The following is a 12,162-nucleotide window of genomic DNA, read 5'->3' as shown; positions in this document are numbered from 1 at the left end:
GAGTCACCAATTTGAAATTCACACTCCCTGTGTGGAAGATTAAGGTCATATTTTCACAGTGGTGTATGTATTTCAACTGGAATAGCCCATTGTTAAAACATTTGAAATGTGGGTAAGATAAGTAATTTTTACATGGGCAATGATCTTTTCTGCCATGTTGGCAAATTCGTAACACGCGCGGCCGCAACTATTTACGCTATTAAAGAATTTTTGTAATTTTTACCCCAAAATGTCACATTTTAACTAGCAATAGCTTTAAAACTAAATTGAGTAAAAACTTCACATTTGGTGTGCAGAACACATGCCGATTTGATATACCTATGAACAAAATCATCACTTATTTCAAAATATATGATTTATTGGTGAAAATTTCATTTTTTGGTGATTTGTATGCACTTTTTACAAAAAAAAAGTATTTTTTTCATTGGATTTGTTTTTGAAAATGTTTTGGATCCAAAAAGTTAAAATTCATAAGTATAGGCATAAACTTCACGTTTTTAGTGATTTGGTAATTTTGGCCAAAAATGGACCCTTTTCAAGATTGTATTAAAAACTAAAGCTTCATATTATTGATATACAGGTATTCATTAATTTTAAGCTATTAAGAGAATTATAATAGAAGGCAGCTTCCATGGCAACGGCCATTTATGCTAATTTTTAATCAAATAAAAAGTAGCACATATCGACTGTAAAATCGACAAAATTGGTGTAAATGACCGTAATGCAAACAAATTGCCATAGGTCACAAAAATGTTGTGATACTTTTTTAAAACAAAACATCCACCTTAAAAAATGATCAGTTTCAATGATGTGTAAGTCATTAAAAAAATCTCATGTAAAAATTAACTTTTTTGATCAAAACTACACAAAAAACACCAAAAAATGTAATTTCACCCATAAATCAAATATAATTATTGAATTAAGTGATGATTTTGTTTATAGATATTAAATATTTATGTGTTCTACAACCAAATATGAAGTTTCTGCCCCATTAAGTTTAACAGATTTAGCAAATTAAAACCTGACATATTTAGGCCTAAAATATATATAGGCCTAAAATATGACAAAAATCCTGTAATAGCGTGACCGCTGCCATGGAAACGGAATAAAGCACATGAGCTGCAAATTTACCGACATGGCAGAAAAAAATCTCCAGACAAATGTGATTTATCCATTTGAAACATTTGTTTAACGACACGAAAATGTCATGGGGCTGGCCCCTCTACTGATAGCTGAAATCCCAGATACCAGCACTCGACCGTTTGGCATCCCAAACAACTTATGCCCCAGAAATAGAATACACAATGTTTTCAAATTACTTAACCTTAAATCCTCAATAAAGAAGAAACTTTTCACAATTGTTTGGCAGGCAAATGAAATGATATAAAAATATTAAACGTTTTAATAAACAAAAGTGTGTTGTATAAGGTTTGCAGAAATATATAGGTCATAAACATGACAAAGGCCACACATAGCTAAAACTTAATTTTAAAGTGGATTAATGCCCGGGGATTAAATGCCGGTACTTCAAATTAACGTTTTGTCCCTCATCCATACGTTTGTTACGATACTATAGGATCATTTTGTGATACGACCTGAAACAGTCGTAACCCGTGAGTCGTTATATTAATTTGTCGTAACTTCGACATAGGCGTAAGTAGCGGTGGATGGAGGCGTAAGTAGCGGTGGATGGAGAGATTGTATCCTTGCACTATCCAACATTCGAGGAGGGTGATCCATACAAATATATACCCCATGTTATTCTAGTACATTATAAGCTCATATTTGAGTATAAAACTTTGTCCAATTAAATGTCATATTTGTCCTTAGCTTAAAAGTGCCAGTTCCACGAAAAGACACCACTTTTGCTACACTTCGCGGATTTTACAACAACATTCACCCCAGTTTATAAAAAAAATTAAAGCTACTAAATCTCGAACGTAAGCTTTCATTTTACATTGACCATATTAATTGTATATCCTTGGCAAGCCAAACCAAACAAGTGTAAAGTTTCCTTTTTAAGTCTTTCCATTAATAATAATGATGCATTTTGATACAAAGAATTTACTATGCTACGCTATATTCATTATAGGCATTACACATGGTGTCCCAGAACTTTTTAGTACATGTCAATACATGTAAATAATAGTATTTCCCATTTAGGGGCACAAATGTCATATCTATATTGATCATATTGTTTTTAGATCGAACTTCTATCCTGCGCTGTGGCGCTAAAGAGAGACGCTCAACTTAACCAATCAGAGTGCAACTCAGTTAGCCAATCTGATCACATTTCTTGCGGCCAATCAGAGCACATAATTGTCAAGCATTCAGAAGATGACATTGTCCGACAACTATTATTCATATCGATGCTTCTCTTTCCTACTTCAGAACCACGCCTATCGAAAGCTCGTCAACCTATCCAATTCGAAGGTGATTACCTTGTTACTTATTATTGATTTCCGTCGTGAAAACCTCTGTTCTTTTAATAGTAGTCAGAACATGACACTAAATTAGTATTATAGGGTCAATATTAATTCAACTTCATATTTCATCAATTTTCAATACAAACACCAAATAATGTCACGCCAACTCAAATTAAGATAGAGAAATAGGCGACATATATGTAAAATAAACATTATTTAAACATTTCAAAACAGGGTAAATTATATATTTTTAACATTGCTTTTTTTCGAGAGAATACACGGTGCTGATTATCCTGTTCTGGGACACCATGAATGTATATTTACAATACTAATGACATCACCACCAGTTATTACAATGTTTGTATACTACACTTTTATTTATGTCGTATAGTGCCTAATTCTACGCTATAGACATGTTTTTCCTATATCCCGGCATGCACTATTGCAATGAGTATGACGTAGAATATCAACGTAGATCGCGTGAAACCGATTACCAAGGGTTGTATTGATATGGGCATACCGAATCCGCATCGTAACATCAATCTGCGTAAAGTAAGTAAAGTAAAGTAAGCCGACAGTAAGGACATCTGCGTGTCAGGTCATTTGCGCCACTAGGCCTATTAATTGTCTAAACAGTTAGATTTAGGTCTTTTTTGGCTTCGTATCATCTAATAAATAGAACGCTGCACTTGGAGGACTATATGTAGCAACACTCTGTAATAGTGCATGATGGGATAGAGGGACAACAGTCTATTATAGTCCATTCTTCTAATTGACACGAATCAGCAGAAGGCAAAAAGAAGAACAAACTGATATGATCTGATCCAATCAGACCAAAGAAGGCAATAATTGGTTTATTATTTTTAAAATTGACCTGTTACCACTATTAATTTACTGAGCTGAAATTCTGACATCTCTACTATACATGATACATTGTCTTTTATATTTTCTTAAGTATTTTATTGGGTTTTGTCTATTTTTTGCCAATAATCACGAAGTAGAAGTAAAACCGAAATAGAAGTCTGGTCATTTAAAAACAAATAATTTCGGTTTCGTTTTAATTTTATATTTCTGCGTGACTATCACATGTCAGAGCTAATAGTGTTTACCCCATCTACGGCTGAATCGTGACAATTAAAAGAATGGTCCCTGCTTTGCTATACTCTGCAACATTTTCCTTATGTTTTGTTTGCTATACTGCAGTATATACAGCCAGTGGCAGCGCCATGGGGACGTACGGCATTAGGCAGCACTGGACTCGGTTACTCCCCTAATCAGGACCACAATCAACCAAAATCCCACTTGGTATGGCAAAAAACTACAGATTTCATATTTTTGCTCAGGTTTCACTTCCTCCACAATCCCCATCTTAAAAGATCCAGGTGCCACCACTGTATAAAACCTGTCGCAAAAAACTTGTGCAACCAAAAACAGCTGCTTTTATCCTAAAAAATTTAGTTATACCACCCAGATTTGTACCCGATGCAAATAAGCTCAAATATGCGCCAAAATATGCGCCAAAATAATTTGAGCTGGTAGAGGGGCAAGGTAGTCAAACAAACTTAGCGGAAGGGGGGGGGGGGGTGTCAGGCCAAGGGACATTTATTTTTATTCTATAATATAAATGTTATTGAGCTTAAACCTAATACTTATAGTGAATTCCTCTCATATTGAGCCAAAAATCCGAGGAAAACATTATGTTTGTACGATGTTTACCCAATAATGAATTGTTGGCCTATGTTTTGTGTATAGCCCAAACTTCTCAATTTTGGAGGGCCTTTTACATTATGACAGGACATTAGTAAAAATCTTAAATATAATTAACATACTAAAAAGACATAACTTACGAGGGATAAATGTAGAGATACTTCACAGATTGCGATTTCTCATTTAAAGTTTACTCATTCTAAGCTTCTCATTCAAAGATTACTTCTATAAGCGTACACCAGGTAAACAAATTAAAAATCAAAAGAGAGATTTTCAATTTAATTGTGTTGGCATACGTTTGTAAGTTACCGTATGGACCGTTCAATATTTCTAAATGAAGAAAAATGGTAAAACAAGGGGGAATACAAAGAGTTTGCGCGTATGGAAGGGGACGGGCGAAAGTTTTTGTCGATTTGTTGGCATTTCTCCCACTCACCCTGTCGTAAATATTGAACGGTCTCTTAGCGTTGAAATCTCCATTAAGCTTCTTCCATGCATGAAACATGTATCTTTAGATCTTCTATTACGATTTGAAATTAATAGTAAACATCGGTAATTTAAGCCTCCTTAGCTCTAATTAAAATACTTTATCTGCCAAAATTGTTCAGTGTAATAGAATATTACAAACCACGATAGTACGTGTTTCAAATTTTAATATTAAGCCAAGACTGTGAGCTATGGAGGTAATCAAATTAAGGTAATATTATAGATATATTATTTTTATAATTATAAGAATCAAACCACTATAAATGGAAAGATTGGTGTAACATATTGCTGCTAAGGTCGGAAATTGTCTCATTGGGCTCAAAACATCATTTGGTTCTGAAAAAAAAAATCAACAGAAATAGGAAATAAACAAAAAATAACAACTTGTTAAGTATGGTATCGAGCTATTAAATGAATGGCCGTCAAGCTTGTGAAAGTTTCATACAAAAAGCTTTTCCAACAAAATGTGCATTTAAAAATGGAAGTTAAACTCATTCGGAGTCAGTGTTTCAGATATTTTTAGATAACCGGCCATTGTGAACTATATAATCATTGGATTCACTTCAAACTGACTCAAATAAGCATTTTATACCATGGCATTTCTTAAAACTATAATTGTGTTGCAAATAGTGGGTTTACATTGCGTTTCAAGCAAAAGGCTTGAACTGGAATTAAGTGCTCTGGAAGTGTTCAGCCTCAGCTTGGAGCCTTGATGTTTTTAAGCCCGGGCGGGCTGCCGGAATCAAACACAAACAAACAAACAAACAAAAAACATCAAGGCCGCAAACCCGGGGTTGTTCCTTAATGTAAGGATCGACCCAAGCCCGGTAGGGCTGAGCCGGTTAATTGATGTTGCTTCTTGCCATGTTAACGTGGCATCAAAACGCTTCTCCGCATTCAGTAAATTTCTTGGTTGATATTCATATTCAATTTAATTCCATCAAAATCACACACATAATAACACAATAACACATATAAAACCAACATGGGGGTGCAGCTAAAAGTAAACGCTTGAGAAAAAGTTGCACCACTTTTAACCCTTAATGTACGATCTTTTTTCAGAATATACCTTTATCTTTTTCAAGACCGATTTTTCCTACTTAAATCTATGAACAAACTGTCAAATTCGCCCCATTAGTAGTAAAACGGGATGATTTTCTGTTGGTCCGACATATTATCATAATTTTTAGATTATGATAATATGTCAGAACGATCGCAAATCGTAGTCTTCTACGAAGCCAGTTTGGTTACGCTCCCTCCACATGTGGAGGGAGCGTAACCAAACTGGCTGCGTAGGAGACTAACTCTGAGGCCGCACTCGCCGTCCTAATCCAAATAGTGGGAGATATTTCGAGTGATAGAGGTGAAGTTTATGATGTTCACGTACAAATGTATTGGGAACTTTCATAATGATTGCGTATTATCATTTTGCAGGAAAAAAAAGAAAAATCTAAACATTTAAAAAGATCGTACATTAAAGGGACCATTGAAAGAAAAACATATTTGGTATCAAAATAAAGCTAATAACATATAGAATCCATTTCTAAAATGATAAACGCAATTTTCCTTTATTTTACCCCCCAAATCAGCAAATAAAGACAAAGCGCCCAATGTCGCGTCGCTCCGCCCAATTCATATGTGCAGCGACACGTGGCAACCCCTGTGACGTCAAAGTGGTTATCCTTTCCGCTGCATGGCAACACTGCATAGTCCAGACTTGGTCCTAAACCAACGCATGAACGTGTTTACAGCAATGAACTTTTCTGTGCCTTTAGGCCTAACATGTATATTAAAAAGGATATTATAATATAAATTACAAAGCTACAATGACTTCTATCATAGGCCTATATATAAATTCTAGCTAGGCCTACAAAATTGGCCAACAACGGGGAAACATAAGTAAGTTAGGCTTAGGCCTTCATATTGACAAAGTCAAAGCTGTCAGTGCTAGCTGCTCGGCTTTTGCAAGAGACTCAGAGTATCATTTGTTTTTACTGAGGCAACTCTTTACTTATTTCCTCTGAAATATCTGGTGAGGATAGGAAAGAGAAGGCAATGATGTTTCGGGTTAATGACATGCGACTTAATTTCTTCAGGCCTATAGCCTACCTCCCGGGCGTGCGGCCTATAGGTTAACCGCCGGGCCTAAAACGCAAGCCGATCCTGACTCCGAAGTTTGGAAGCTGAATTGCGAGTGATTAAAGTGTGCTGGTTTGTTTCAAAACGGTCGCTCCGTGTTGAGACACACCGTGGAAATATTTCCATGGACAAACTTATCATGCTTATGGGACGGGACCAGGTTCAAAACAAAAGTCAAGCTCGGGAGAGCGAGTTGGCGCGGTTCTCGCCTTGCACCACACTGAGGTCCCGGGTTCAACTTCAAGCCCCGGTGCGCGGCCAAAAGACCCATGTGAACTTGGTTTATCCCGATCCCGGATCCATGCTCGCAGATTTTCTCCGGGATCTCCAGTTTCCTCCTGCTTCACAAAAATCGGTGATTAGTTGTTTGGTTATCAAAAACTTCCTTCACCCAATGAAATTTGGGGAGCTGAAAAGATAATTGGTGGATGTTACAATCCAAGTGCGGCTAGATTTGCGACATGTTCGGCAGCATCCAGCCTAGACGATGCGATCTGATTGTGGCAGTACCATGGCAGCGAAATTACAGCGCTTTGAACCCTCCGAGATCTGGAAGAAGGCGCTATTATATAAAAGCCGAAATTTATTTATATTTATTTTTAAAGGCCTATGAAAAACGAGAAACAAATTCGAAGGTAAAGAACCACGAGAGGAACATATAAAGGCCACTCCAAACAACCATATGAACAATATTAACTGTCAGCCTTTAGTTTGCGTTTTCGGAACTGCTTATAGGGCCTAGGCCTAATCCAATTTCAACTCCCACTGAAACTTGAATGTGCAAAGTCCGAGCGTTTTATCAAAGGTAGGCCTACAGTTACAAAGTTTATGTTGATTGGGTAAATCTTGTAAAATACAGCGCGCCTGGCTGGATATTTCGTTTTTAGAAATGACTGACATCAATTTCGCATAGCCTAGGCCTACCACGGGCCTTACCATCCATGGATTAAAATAAGTGTAGGCCTATAATAGTTCCCATTTGATGTTTGTAGCATATAGGCTTTTTGAAGGCCTATGTATGTTTGTAGGCGCTCCTCGTAATTTATTTCAAGAACAGCTTGCATGTTATGTTCTTCATCTGCGGTTCAGCTACTGCCCCAGTGCCAACGGCTCAAATAATATTGGCAAGTGTCCCGTATAACACATGGCATAAATTTGCAAAATAAAAGGGCCTAGGTCTACTTTGGCATGTTTGGGGTATGAAAATAAGCGCTTTTGAAAGTTAACTTATGGAAGAAAAGGCTTTTTTTAAACTAATTGTCATCTCTTGAATATTTTAAGGTATAGGTCCTATACGGAAAAAAATACATAGGCCTATAATAATAATACCCATGGGAGGTGTTCGCGCCGGCACATCATCAGCAATTTATGTGTTGCGGCAAATCTTGGCGATATTCCCTTCGTCATAGGCCTAGTCCTATATCATAGGCCTAGGCCTACTCATAATTAGTTCTATGGTTTTATACATGCCATGTAGGGCCTACATAAAGTCATTGGAATCATATCTTGGTCATGTTGACCGGTGGTTGAATTCATGAATAAGTAAAATAGAAAGCTACATGCTTGATGATGAAAAAAAATGACAATTGATCGTCCCCGCCCGGCCCGCTTCCTTTCGCATGGCATTACCATTGAAGGAGTCTGAAATGTTTAATGCTATTTTCTTTATTATAAGGGAAAACTTTTTTTCAATGTTTCAGAAGTTAATAATATTGTCAATTGTTTAGATTTCCTTCTGTCCAATAAGTATTTCAATTTAGAGGCTTTGTTTTAATCATCCTCTCAGAGAACCATCAAATAGCAAGAGCCTCGATCCTATCATCCTCCTCTACAAGTTACACAACTAACAATGTCCAGGAATAATACATAGGCCTAAATCCATTTGCATTGTAAAAAAATAATAAATGATAAATAAAAAGGCCCTCCACTTCCTCTTTTTGATAACATGTGGACAATCAACTGGTTTACTTGACTTTTAAATAATTATATAAGTGGTTGTATTATCATGATTATTGCATCTGATATTTAGATCGCGATCGCTGTTGTCAAATTATCCCGGCAAAATGTCAGCGCAACTCTAAACGCGTAACCACAATGACGTCATCCGGAAAGCGCCCAATTTTCTACTTTTGATAATGACGCGCGATGTAGCGTCGGAAGGGGGTAAATCGAGTACGTTGTTTTTATTGTATTTTTATTTCTAAAATGGTTAGTTCTTCAATTGTTTTAGATATTGATTCTATATTTTATGGGCTCTATTTTGATACCAAATAATATTTTCTTTCAATGGTCCCTTTAAGGCTTTAACAATTAAATTAAACACTCAAAAACTAAACAGACAAACAAGACATACCTGCGGGTATCTCGGAACTGAATACGGATACGAAGCCTGAAAACAAAAGAAATTGTACTGTATAGAATGTATGACATACATACTTTTGACTTGATTTTTGATAATGATCATTAAGATTAGCACTTTACTGCGCTCCTTCTAGATTCACTAATAATTCTATGTGTCTAAACTATTTTCATTCGTTACTTTTGATAGAGATGATGTAATATGCTTATTTTGATATCATTTTTGTTCACTAATTAATGCAGATTATGGTATGGATATTTCAATTTCATACACACTAAGATAGCGCGAACCAATCAGAGCAATTGTTAGAAAAATCCAAACCATGCATTGATTGTGTATATTGTGCACTCCGCGTACTACGCGCAGTGCTTGCACACACGTTCGCGTCGCGTAGGCTTGATTCATTTTTGGGCGGGTTGATGCATTTATATTTGGTTCTGTTTTCCAATATCTTTAGTGATAATTTTGTTTGAAAAACAGCAAAATTCATGTGTTTTTTTTCTTCTCGTGCATGAAATAGGTTAATAAACGCGTATTACTTGTTGCTCGAGAAATTAAACAAAATAATGCACTTGCGCTGATGCTGACTTTAGCATCCATGCATATAATGTGTTGTTGATATGTGAGTCGTGAGGTTTATGAGTGGCAGAATATGGACCTGTACATGTAACATTACAATTTGTGTTCTTGCCCGAGGAAATTTATGAGACTGTAGATTTCAAAACCTATGGCCCGATTGGAGCTTACAGATTATTAGCTTATTTCAAGCACTTTGGTGGGGTGTATCAATCAGTGAGGTAGCTAGTGGGGGCAGCGGTCGTACCCTCCCCCACCCCCGCTCATCATGGACCGTCGGTATATCTTAGGTCGTCAGCACACGATGGTCACTGGTTAAAAATGTAGCCAACAATGGACAATTTGTGCGATGTGCATCTTCCCTGTCGCCTGTTTACGTTCAGAATTTACCACATTTTGGCAAATTGCATGGCATATTACCGTAAACGTTCGCCTTAAGGCGCTATGGGCTCCCTTAGACACAAAATAAAAGTGACATTAGGCGAACGTTTACGGTATGTTGCTTTATGATAACTATAGGCCTAAATGTTTAAAAAAGGAGTAAGTTTTGGTTAGACCCCCTCTTTTATATTCTTGAGCGCTCCGAGCAAAACAAATTGGGTCAACAATTCACAATTTCTCAGTCGGAAAAAAATCCCACGGTAGATTCACAAGTTTGCGTTCAACCCTGCTCCAAAAACCTGGTTACGCCACTGGGGTGTATGTTTGCTCATATCTTCTTATTGCCATCACATGGACATTCAGCGAGACATTCAGTAGACTTTAGTGTACATAATGACGGTTAACCTACCAAATCAAGCGTGTCTAGAGTGGGGTTGGCTGGCAATGCTGGTGATGAAGCAGATCTGCGTTGTTGGATAAAGTTTCTGAACATGCATGAGGCTATGGCTATCATACTTATGAATAGAACGAAAAAGCCAATACCGATCAAAACTCCCTGGGCACTGTCGGACAATCCTGCAAACATAAAAAAACAAAAAACAGTGGACAGTATTGATTAGAAGGTTTTGGTAGTTCTCAATGAAATAGCAACACGACTGGTCCAGGGATGTAGCAAGAGCTTCGGGCCCATGGACAAGGAGTAGTGTGGGGTCCTTTTACCATCTCTTTTATCAGCCATATCCCTAACCCTATTCATTTTTTTTTTTGCTCGTGGCCTCTGAACTAGACTTCGTCCACCCTGTCCATCCGCTTGTAATGCCCCTGGACTGGTCACAAATTAAGATACCAGCTGACTCCGTGCTTTTATTATAACGCATAGTAAATGTATATTTATTATATTTTTCAACGTTGCAAAACAAGGTACACGAACATACTTCCTAATGCTATTAATGTAAATTTTCTTACGGGTTCGGTCACCCACCTTTGCACATAATTTTGTGTGGCACCTAATAGCACATAGAACACACCAAATTTTATTCTGAACACGAAGAACGCTCTTCTGATATCTGAATACGAAGAATGCCCTTCTGAATCTGAATCTTTTTATAATCCATCAAATCAATACATAGATCATAAGCAAATGAGTCAAGGAAGGCAATATTCATATTTATATTTATATAGGTCTTGCGGTTCTTGAATTAAAACAAAAGTTTTTGGCGTTTTCTCCCTCCCTATATAAATCATATGGGAGAAACATTACACCCCTTATAATCAAAACCTTGGGATTTCCTTCATAGAACCCAATACATTCCTCTTGTGTTTTCGCTTTAGTTGTCTCAATATTTGAGTGTAAACACCGCTATGACATACTACAATCTTAAACCCCATAAATTCGTTGTTTTTTTCTTCAAATTTTCTAACATATAAACATTTAGATTTACATAAAATGTTGGCTACCATGGCAACCCCAAAAACATTGCTATTGGCAATAATTAGATATTTTGATGCATCCGCGTCATCTATGCCAACATGTATTCGTGTTCAAATCATATGATTAGTTGTCATTAATAGGAAGTAATGTACAACCTTTAAAGGAAATGAAAAATGCAGTAACAGAATTAAACGGGTATAATCGCTCCCGTTACTCAGCTAGCGACACGAGAGCAAACGCGAAACGCGGGTCGGAAGATAATTATAGTATTTACTGTAAAGTAATAAAGCAAATAGCCTCTATGTTATAGTTGGCTTCATTTTATTTGTTATGGCAGAATTAGACTTATGCCATACCTTCATTATCTTGACACTGTTCTCCTGTAAATCCTGGAGGGCAAAGACAAACTCCTGATGGTGAGCAGACGCCTCCATTTACACATGAAGGGAACATTCCACTAAAATGCAAATAAGAATATTGGATCGTTAAGGATAGAGAGTGAAATGATTTTCATCAACGCCTCTGTTTTTCTGGCAAATTTATGAAGTACATTATGTTTATCACCTTGGAGATATAAAATATAAACGAAATCCATTGATAATGAGCTTTCCAAAGTGAATTGATTTTTGATTTTGAAAAAACAAAAACGATTGCAG

The 12,162-nt window shown here is 36.7% G+C and overlaps 1 long non-coding RNA gene across 1 annotated transcript; it reads right to left on the bottom strand.

Moving 5' to 3' along the window:
- Positions 1 to 4,206: 4,206 nt before the first annotated feature.
- Positions 4,207 to 11,951, bottom strand: LOC140139359 (uncharacterized). The gene is made up of 4 exons (XR_011857094.1): positions 11,863 to 11,951; positions 10,484 to 10,650; positions 9,112 to 9,147; positions 4,207 to 4,955 (listed from the first exon to the last, which is right to left on the bottom strand). It is a non-coding gene; the product is annotated as an uncharacterized lncRNA (long non-coding RNA).
- Positions 11,952 to 12,162: the final 211 nt, after the last annotated feature.

This window comes from Amphiura filiformis, chromosome 18 (genome assembly GCF_039555335.1).
Source record: "Amphiura filiformis chromosome 18, Afil_fr2py, whole genome shotgun sequence".
NCBI classification, from domain to species: Eukaryota; Metazoa; Echinodermata; class Ophiuroidea; order Amphilepidida; family Amphiuridae; genus Amphiura; species Amphiura filiformis.
This window is presented reverse-complemented; position numbering and strand designations above follow the sequence as displayed.